Below are 9,733 nucleotides of genomic sequence, written 5' to 3' on the forward strand. Positions count from 1 at the left end.
CATTGGTATTCTAATAATTCACTGTCCTTGTGTTTTCTGGTCCTACAGTACACCTTTTTCTTCACTTTCTATGGGTGCATCTACTTGTGCAATTAACATGCACAAATAAACTCTGGTGCATATTGCTCCAGAGTTTATTCATGTCCAGTACATGGAATCCAATTAGAGCAGCCTGGGCTGGCAGGGGACTTGGAGGGCCACCCTGCCAACCCAGGGCTACTCCAATCGGACTCCATGTGATGCGGAGCGGCTGGCTGGACCATGAGGGTACCTCAGTATGGGGGCTGCCTGCCAGCTAGCCCCATACTGAAACACCGTGCCCCAGCTAGCCAGGGCAGCATCTACATATGCGCTGCTGTGCACAAAAAAGTTCTGCAACAGGGTGCTTGAATTTTACAAGTACTAACCTGCTGCAGAGTTTATTAGTTTCATGCACCCTAATAAGGGCACACATGTAGACACCAAGACGTTTGCTGTGCAGTTAATTATTCAACTGTGCAGTAAACATCTCATGTAAATGCACCCACCATCAAGGACTCTGATCAGGCAGACCAGCCTGACCTAAGTACCTCAGCAGTCACACCTGCAGTAAGTCTCAGCTAATGACCCAGTGAGGGTCCTGCTTGGCTGCTGAGAGCACTGCCTACCCATTTAGCACCAGCTGGGGCACAGGGTTTGCAGGCCAGTCAACAGTTCTGCTGTGGAAAGCCTCCTCATTCCTGTACTCTGACTCCTGACCCTGGTTTTTGCCTTATTTCTGGACTTAGGCTTTGGATTTCCCTGCAGTTCTGTTTCCTGGCTCTTGACCTCACAGTTGGGGTCCGTTTTTAGACTTAGCCCTGTGGATTGCCCCTTGGATTTGTGCTTGGCATCTGACCATGGATGACTGGTGCCTCCTAAGTCGGGGAGGCACTTGCCCCCTGAGCAGCCAGTCAGCAACCAGGAGGGCGGGGGTCCCCCTGCAGCAGATTGCACCGATGGGGGAGGGGGGGGTCCCCTCATGGCTGATCACACCAATCTTGAAGTGCCAGTGGCTCTTCTCCTGGTGCCCCAACTCCTTGGCCAGCACTCTCAGTGGGGGCACCAGCGCGCCCTCCTGCCTGTTGCCTAAGCAGGGAATGCTGGCTGTCAGGGGGTGTACCAGTACTCTCAGGGGGTGCATGTGAACCCCTGTGCACCCCCTACATGTTGCCACTGCATTTGACACTGAGAGCCTGGACCCTGGACTGTGTTGTGAACTCTGCTTTTGGATTTCTCTCTGGTTTTGATATATAATGGGTCCTGCCCTTTTACCCAGCCCCAGGCTCTGCTTTCCCTTGGTGGCCTAACCTTTATGCCACACTGCCTATAACCTGGTCCCTTACACTTTGTTGCTAGAACTCTTGGATAGTGTTTTAGAAAAGTGAGTAAACGGGCCCAAATACTGTTTCTTTTTTTAAGAAAGAATAGAAGGAATAACTGGAGAATTACAGACCGGTTGGTCTGACTTGAATTCTAGGAAAGACTCGGAAAGTAGGTCATCAAGGAGCCTATTTTTAAACATCTACAGAACAATGTTATCAGGAACAGCCAACACGAATTCATTAAGAGCAAGTCATGCCTGACCAACTTGGCTGCTTTCCATCATCAGGCTATATGGATGGAGGGAGAGCAGTGGATATGCCTTGATGTTTTAGCAAGGGTTTTGACTCTGGTGCTTACGACATCCCTATTAGTAAACTAGGGAAATGCAGACAAGATGAAAGTACTTTAAAATAGAAACATAACTGGCTGGATCATCATGCTTAACAAATAGTTATCAATGTCTAGTTGGGAAGCAGTATCATGTGAGGTTCCCAAGGGGTATTTCCTGGGTCTAAGATGGTTTAATATCTTCATTAGTTGTTTGGAAGATGAGACTAAGTGTACACTTAGCAAATTTGCAAAAACCACCAAATTGGGTACATTTGCAGATGCTCTTGAGGGTAGAATTAGGATTCAGAATGACCTGGAACTGGCTTAATACTCCAAAATTAATCAAATGAAATTCAGTAAGGACATATAAAGTGTTTCACTTGGGATAAAATAATTGCATGCACAAATATAAACTAGGGAATGAATGGCTAGGATGTAATACTGCGGAAAAGGACCTGGGAGTTATAGTGGACCAGAAGCTGAATATAAACAAACAGCATGCTCTTATTGGAAAAAAGGCCAATAGCATACTGGGCTGTATTAATAGGACTATTACTTGCAAATCAAGGGAAGAGATTTTCCTGCTATGTTTGGCACTGTTGAGGCCTCACCTGAAGTACTGGGTCCAGTTTTGGGCCCCATACTTCAAGAAAGATATGGACAAATTAGAGTCCGGTGGCAGTGACAAAAATGATTAGAGGCCTGGAAAACATGACCTATGAGGAAAAGCTGAAAGAACTACGTTTGTTTAGTCTGAAGAGAAGATTGAGTGGGAATTTAATAACAGTCTTCATATACTTGAAGGATGGTGCACCTCCGTGGCCTCATGTACCTGCTCTCTTGCCGCTTTGGAGCATGCACCCAGTGCTGGCTGCAGGGTGTGTTCCAGTGGCCTTGACGTTGGGTCACATTCACCCTGAAGGAGGCCCGGATACTCGCCTTCCACAACTTGATCTTTCCCTTCAGTGGTCGGGCTCCTTCTCGTGGCTCCTTGTAGACTGGGTGCTACCCTTCGCAGGCATTCTTGGGGCTTCACCTCCCCTACACCCCAGCCATGCGCCAGCCCTCAGGACGGCCAGATGATGGATCACCGGCTCACCCTCTGATGTCTTTGCCTGCCCTCTCTTCCCTCTGCTTGTCTCCCAGCCGCCTCCTGCATGGGATGCCCACAGGACATTGGACCTTCCCTGACAAAGCACCCAGTAATCCCTTGCTGTTTAGCTGTCTGCTACGCTGTCCCGGCTCATCCTGATCTGTGGAGGTTGTTCGTGACCCCTCTCCCTGCCTTGAAGTCTTGAGATAACTCAAAACAAAATTAAAACACAACAGGAAAGGTTGGGGCACAGGGGCTCAGCCCACCCCACTCATGGGTCCAGTGTCTGTGGCTCCAAGGTCCCTCGACGCCGTCCTCCCTGGCCCAGTTGCCCTGATGGGCCAGCATGGTGCCTCCTTCAGCTGGCCCTGGACCCCTCCATCAGGTCCTGGACTGGACTTCCTCTGGACTGCTGATGCAGCCTGTGTGTGGCCCAGGGAGTAGCCTTGCCGTCTGGCTCTGGTGGTATTCCCCTCGCCATTTCCCTATCATCTTTGAATCAGCAAGGTGGTGGATGATTCTTCTTTTCATAGTTTTATAGTTTCACAAATCAGCTTAGCAGCATTTTTTGATGATGTCATCTGCCCACACTGTCCCCAGCCAGCAATAAAACCGACTGACGAACCATGTGGGTGGTCCATCTCAGAATGGCTCATCCGGCTCTGCTTTTTCTAAAAAAGGTAAGTTTGCCCTGTACTCAGGGCTTTTCTCTTTCTTCTCAGGGTGGGTCAGCCCTGCCTCAGGTACCACCATGGGAGAGGGCTTCAGGCCCTCTGCTTGCATCCCCCTGGGACAGATGGGTATAAAGAGGAGGGGACATGGAGTGATGGTCTCAAATTGCAGCAGGGGAAATTTAGGTAGGATATTAAAAAGACCTTTCTCACTATGGGTGTGCTTAAGCATTGGAACTGGTTACCCAGAGAGGTTGTGGAATCTCCATCCTTGGAAGTTTATAAAAGCAGGTTAGATAGACACTTGACTAGGATGCTTTAGTCAGGAATGATCCTTGCCTTGAGCAAAGGGTAAGACTAGATGACTTCCAGAGTTTGTTTTCAATTGTAGTACTCTTTTTTTTTTTGTACGTAGAAATTAATTTTTATATTATAACAATAAAATAAAACCTACAAAAGCAATAAAATATAAACTAATGAGTAAAATACAATAAGAAAACAAAACCAAAGTATTACAAAACAGATAATTAAATGTGCATGCTATAAATTTAGTAGAGATTAGGGGAAGGGGAGAGCTTGACATCATATACAACTAACTAACAAATATTTGTATACATTTAAAGTATACCAAGCCACAAATAGATCAAATAAGCTTAACAGAAGATTCATATTGCACCATATTTCCTCATATTGTGCCCAGTTATGTCTATTTGCATATGTAATCTTTTCCATTAATGCAATATACATAAGTTCTTTGAACCATTCCAGGAATGATGGTACACTGGGAGTTTTCCATTTACTTAAAATCATAGGTTATGGAATGGGTTGGGCCACCTGGGCCATGGCTTGATCAACTTTTAGCACGTTAATTTAGCTAGCTATGTGGTTTAAAAATAGCTATACAGTTTTAACTGGAATGATAATTGCACATTTATAGGTTATATAAATTAACGTGCTAAAGTTGGTTGGGCCATGGCCTGGGTAGCCCTCCCTGTTCCATGGCTTATGCTTAAAATTACTCATTTAGCAACCAAAAATATTATAGCTAGCCATTTCTTCATAGGTCCAGCTAGTGGTAATGAATCCATAATCCCCAATATGCATAAATCTGGCAATGGTACCATATTAATTTTAAGTATCTTAGAAGATATGCATATCTTACAGATACTCTAAGCCAAAAACTAGTAATTTTAGGACAAAAGAATAAAATACGAGTAAGAGGCCCCAATTTTACTACTCTATGATTCTGAGAGGCCCATTATCTAATCTAAGAAATCTAAATTCATGGTAAGGCCAAAGATAAGAAGGCTTCTCTGTTACATGTTTAGAATGTTAATTCTTTTCAAATGTCTTCCTTCTAAGGACCACTATAGAATTAAGATTGTATAGGTTTTCAGAGGCCCTGAAATAAAGGAGCTTCCCAAATTTTCTACTATAATATAGTATATTACTATAAGCTCCTGACTCTTAAACGCTAATGTTAGGAATGGAAAATAAGAGACTAGGGAGATAAACCACCAATGGGGTGGGGAAAAGAGGGTTTAGTTAGAATATTATGCTTCATACTTGCTTATACTTTTTTTCCTTCTGTTAAGTGGCTGAATTATTAGTGCTACACTGATAAAGTCCATCAGCCTCCTAGTCATTTAAGAAATTAATTGGCAAAGGAGTGAACTCATCAAAGTGTCAACTGGTCAGGTAACTAGCAAGTGGTACTAACGAGAGTGTTCTAATATGCATGCAGGATACAAAGACTCCAATCTCTGCAGTGACTTCCCCAATTCCCCTCTCAAGATATGTCTAAGGGAATTCCCAGTGAAAGAGGCTTATCAGAAAACATAAATAAGTAATAACATGTGTAAATTAATATGTATTGTATAAGATACAACAGAATAGATACAGGGATCTCACCACTTTGTGAGTTAATATTCAAATCTTGCTTCAAATTCCACCAACATTAGCTCTGAAGTATTTTTATTCATATTTAACCAAGATTTCAGCTTTCAAAAAGTATGTTTTTGCATTACATATTTTTCCCGAGGGGGGAAATAAGTGTCCTGAATAATTTTGGTTTTCAGGTCACCTTATTTTAACAGATCTGTCACTCCTAAATAGAGAGCATCATGGGATATTAATATCCTCTTAAATTATTTAAAAACCATTAATTCTTCATATCCCATGGGAGCGATAGCTGCAAAACTAACATCTTTGTATCTGTGATAAGATTCTAGGGTTTCAGTTTTACCTGTTTGTGAAACAATCCAAACACTGGGTGTAAAGATTGCATTAAGTTATCCTGTTGGATTATAGATGATTATAACAAATACCTATGTAATCCTTCCTGTCTGGAAGTTTAAGTAGAAGGATTATTAGAACAGTTCTAAATTCCTTTTAAAAATACTTTTCTTCTCTAAGCAAAATTGAGTCGCTTTAATTCAAAACCATGCCTTAGATTTGCCGTTAAAGAAGCAAATGTTAAATTAAAACTGTTCAGTACTCCTTAAGAGAAAAGTAGTCTAGGTTCCAAATGGAATAAGAAGGATTTAATTCTAACTTCTGTCAAACACCCAGAAGACAAAAACCTTCAGAAATTATTATTAGAGTCTTTCAGAGATCAAGTATCTTCCTTTTGGCTTGCTAAGTATTTATGAAATGTTCTATTCTATCTTTAAACAACTAGCCAGGATGTATGAGAAGTGGAAATTACTTCAAATAAATGAAAATCAAAAGTCTTTGAATCATGGCAGTGGCAGTGCTTCTCATAATTATGGGAAATAACTTTTTTTATGACTTCTGCATTTATGGCCCTGAAGCAGAGGTGTCAAAGATATGGCCCGTGGGCTGGATCCAGCTTACAAAGCCATATAATTCAGTCTCCAGTGCTGCCTCCTGTCACATTCAGCATGTGCTGGCCATACCCCATCTGGTATGGGCTGCACACAGCATAGAGCTGGAGTACGTGCTGCATGCGGTGCCTGTGCTGGACTGGCCCTTCTTACTAGATCTGGGGCTGGTCTGGTCAGGCCCACAGACAGGCCGTACTGTACCCAGAACACAGGGCTGGTCTGACATAGGCACCACATGTAGTGTTCATCCCAGACCAGCCCTGCCTGGTACACATAGTGCACACCCTGGACTGGCCTCATGTGCCATGTGCTGGGCTCAGGGCTGGACAGGTGTGTACTGTATATAGTGTGTGGTGTTAGAGACAGTGGGCGCATCTATGTGTGAAATTAATGTGACCCAATAAACTCTGGCACATACTACACAGGAGTTTATTGCTCCTGCGCACCATGTTTACACATAGGCCCAGGACTACAGCACATTGGTTAGCTCGGCAGAAAAGTCTCAGTGTCTACACGGGCAGACCGATTAGGCCACAGTAAACTAATTAACTCTGCCTTACATTAGTACTTGTAAATGCAAGCACTATTCTTTAGTGTGCAGTAATGCACGTGTAGATGCTGACAAGGCTGGCTGGGGCACAAAGGTGCTTCGGTGCAAAGGCTGTTTGCTGGCTAGCCCCACATTTGTGCGTCCTTGTATCCCAGCCAGCTCCTCTGCATTAAGCCAGGTCAGAGCAGTCCTGGGGTGGCAGGCTGACTCTTGGGATCTCCTGCTAGATGCAGCCACTGGGATGTTAATCATGACCCCTGCCATATATACTCTATTCTAGTGGAGGGCCATATCATAGCAGTTACAACATCCCCACTAGCACTGTGTGTGAGACAGTGCTTATGCTAAGCAAGGCCTAGCATTAAAAACAAGGCACTAAAACTCCCAGAATGCTTCAAGGAGGTTGAGAAGTCAGCGATTGACATTCTGGTAATCACTTTCTGACCCTTAGATGAAAATACTGAACTTCTGACCTTTGAACAATGATAAAAATAGCAGACACGCCGCTTACATTGTTAAGAATAGGAAACTGCATGGCTAAACCACAATGACGAAAAAACAACCGCATATTATGTCAGTTTTGACATTTTAACCCTGCAAAACCCAGCAAAACATATAGATGAATAATGTATTTAGGTTATAGAAAATTAGCATAAGAAATATAAAGGTCATTAAGAATTAACATAAGAAGCGTAATGATTATAATACAAAGCGTATCACCTGATATTATAATATAGATAAGTTAACTAAATAACCAATAGAAGTAAGAATTAGAAATGCATATGTATAAGTGTTATCATATATAACTAATAGTAAAGTTATGTTAGATGCCTCGCTTCCACCATGGGGACAGTTTTGTATCTTTTGCCTAAAAAAAGGTAAGGGACTCCTTTTAAATGAGCTGTTGACCAGTTCTGAGACTACTGAATCAGGCAGCCACACCTAGCCTCCGGGTTAGAGAGCAAGGGCTTGATTTGGGAACCTCGTGAACCAACAGACCTCCTTTAGTTTATGACTTTGTGAAACAATAAAAGTTTTAAATTGAACAGGTCTGAGCCTGTGCTTAATTCAGTCCTATATAATTCAGCATCGAGCTCACACACTGTGTTGATGGAAAGTTAAGTGGGAAGTGAGAAGGGCAATCCTGCTGACTTAACTCACTCATAACCTGGACTTAGCTGGTGTAAGGAAGGGCAGGACTGGCCAGTTAAAGGACATGAACTAACAGGACCATGAAGGTTCTCTAACAAAAAGCAGGGGAACAAGACACAATATGAGAAAAGAGATCCCCTCTTATCTGCTCAAACTGCAGTAGAGAAGGTTTAGGCTAGAGATCAGGAAAAACTTTCTGACTATGAAGATGATCAAGAATTGGAACTGGCTACCTAGAGAAGCTGAGGAATCTTTATCCCTGGAAATTGTCCAGGTTAGACAGACACTTGGCTGGGATGGTTTAGTCAGAGATGATCCTCCTCTGAGCAGGGAGCTGGACTAGATGATCTCATGAGGTCACTTCCAGCCCTACTATCCTAGGACATGTAATATCTGTTCTAAGATTCCTCCTGCAGCAACTGGCACTGGTAGGCAGCAGTTAGCAGCATGCCCAGTAAGAGCTGTGCTGAGAGGTATTTCTACCAAGATTATAGTTAGGCTCATGCGGAAAGGAGACTCACTTCCCAGAGCGTTTCTAAATCCAATATGGAAAATCTACAGAAAAATGGTATTACTGGAAAAATGTTTGAATAGCAAAGATCTGATCCAAAGCCCATATTTTGTTCCAAAGCATGCTTTAAAATTTTTCTTTATCTTTTTGTGGGTTAGAACTCTTCAGTCAAACCATAGCTTTCACCAAGCCTATTGTATAAGTAAATCTTAAATACTGAGCATTAATCCAATGTAGAAAGAAATGATCTATCATATAGATAGACTCATTTGCCTAGATTAGGGGTGGGCAAAATACGGCCCATGCCAATTGATCCTATCCAGCATGCTGTCCAACGCTGACAGCCTGAGAAAGGAGGACTGCACCCCACACCACTCCACTCTGCTGCAGCCAGGGCCTGCTATGGCTCATCACAGCAGGTGAGCAGGCAAACGGAATGGCTGCTCGGTGCACTGCATTGCGCCCCACCCTGTGCGGGCCCAATTGCTGGCAGCCAGGGTGCCAGAACTGGGTGCCAGGACTACATAGCTGCAATGCCAACAGGAAGGCAAGGCAGTTGAAGTGGGGCAAAGGAGTGTGTACACTGTGCATCCCAGCCTAGCCCAAGGTGTGGCAGAGCAGAAAGCCCTGGAGCATATCTAGCTAGGATGACCACCTTTTCAAAATGCAAGTGGGACACTGAGTCTTCCTAGTTGTTGGCCCCAGGGAGAGGGCAGGGAGCCCTGAGCCCACAGCAGGCAGCCTGCATCCATCCCTGCCCAATGCACAAATCCTGGGGGGGAGGGGCATGTGCCCTGCCATACCCCGCTTCCTGGAACCATGCACAGCAGTGAGGAGTCAGCCCCCTCACTGCTCCCTGGATGAGCTGCCTGTGGCTCCATCCTGCTCCCCCCCCCAGCCAGGCACCAGAGCTGTGCATTCCTGCTCCAGCTCTGAGCCCCATGCACCACCCCAGCAGGGCAGCACCCCAGCGTGGCTATACTGCTGCTTAGCCGTACTGCTGGCCACGTGTATATGTGCATGAGCACACATACACATGCCACCCCGTGTGTCCCACTGTGTCAAGGGGAATCTACGACAAATGCTGTCCCGGAGTCATTCAGATCAGGACCAGGACTTGATCTTTCCATTTCAGGAATGTCCTGTCCAATTAGGAACTTGCGGTCACCCTAGGCACAGCCCTCCCTCCTTAGGTTCCTACTGCCTGCCAGTGGGCGGGATAGGATCAATTACCTG

This window comes from Crocodylus siamensis, chromosome 3 (genome assembly GCF_052110815.1).
Source record: "Crocodylus siamensis isolate JL-2025a chromosome 3, ASM5211081v1, whole genome shotgun sequence".
Classification (NCBI taxonomy): domain Eukaryota; kingdom Metazoa; phylum Chordata; order Crocodylia; family Crocodylidae; genus Crocodylus; species Crocodylus siamensis.